Raw genomic sequence first — 1241 nt, 5'->3', positions numbered from 1 at the left:
GCGAGGTTGTGCGGTCAGTGGGGTGGGGGTCATGGGGCTGGGGTGGGTGGTCAGCAAGGTTAGGAGATACCTTCTTAGGTATCTTAGGAGGGTGAGTTATCTCTCTCGGTTGGATAGCTCTATGGGGCTGTCAGGTGGATAGATGGTCACGGACTATAAAGAACCTCTGAGGTACAAAACCAAAGAATGGCTTTTTCATCTAGAAAGTAATTGTAAACATATACCTTTACCCATAACCTTTATGTTTTTTCGCACAAAGTTATACCAAAGAATACTGAACTGTGTTTATGTTTTGGAGAGGTGTGCTGATGTTACATTGTCTATAAGGTACATGTAGCGTGTTGTTACATGCACTAGCGTATCACCCAACGTCTAGACTGCAAGTCAAACAAGAGAATATTGCTGTTGCAGCTCACTTCTGTTTTTGCCCCTAGTCAAAGCTTTTGTGCTTAGTCGCTTTCTCACCTTTGTGATGGCAGGAATTTAACTGCAACATTGTGAACCTCGGTAATTTCTAACTCGTGTAACATGGTCGTATATGTCTTGGCAACTGTTGCTATGCTGTCAAGTGTTGATTGAACGTACGCAGTGAGGTGATGATGGTCGGGTGGGCGCTTTATCGAAGAAATGTGTTGGCCTATTGTATTGTCATGACACTTAACGACCGTCAATAATAGCGGTAAAGTGTTTGTGGCTGTGTGTGTGTGTGTGCGTGCGTGTGTGTGTGTGTGCGTGCGTGCGTGTGTGATCATTTCAATTTCTTTGTTCCAGTGTAACGGTCTTTGGGTGTTAAGAATGTTTATTTTTGTGTGGAAAATATGCATATCACATTTATGGGATGTAGTATCGGTTAGTCGTAGCAGTTCATATGTGCGTTATATGCTGCGTTAGGAATATCCACATTATTTGGCCTATTCTTGTTAAAACGAAATGACTGTTTCTCTGCTCGCATGTGTGTATGTGTGTGTGCGCATTCGTATAATACATTTAACGTTGCATAGACGTCTAGCCGGGTATTGCATTGATTAAACTAGTTTGGATATCAATATCTCGAACCTTCGTATATATATATATAATATATATATGTATATATATATTATCAGGGGTGAATAATAATAGATAATAATATTATAATACATTCCTGATATTATGTAATTTACGTAGGTTAAAGGTATGGTATACCACATATGCTGTGCGTCCGCATATGTTAATGTGGCTTCAATTTGTAATTACATTACCTT

Source organism: Priapulus caudatus, unplaced genomic scaffold (assembly GCF_000485595.1).
Source record: "Priapulus caudatus unplaced genomic scaffold, Priapulus_caudatus-5.0.1 Scaffold187, whole genome shotgun sequence".
In the NCBI taxonomy this organism is placed as follows: Eukaryota; Metazoa; Priapulida; class Priapulimorpha; order Priapulimorphida; family Priapulidae; genus Priapulus; species Priapulus caudatus.
Note: the sequence above shows the minus strand (reverse complement) of the source record.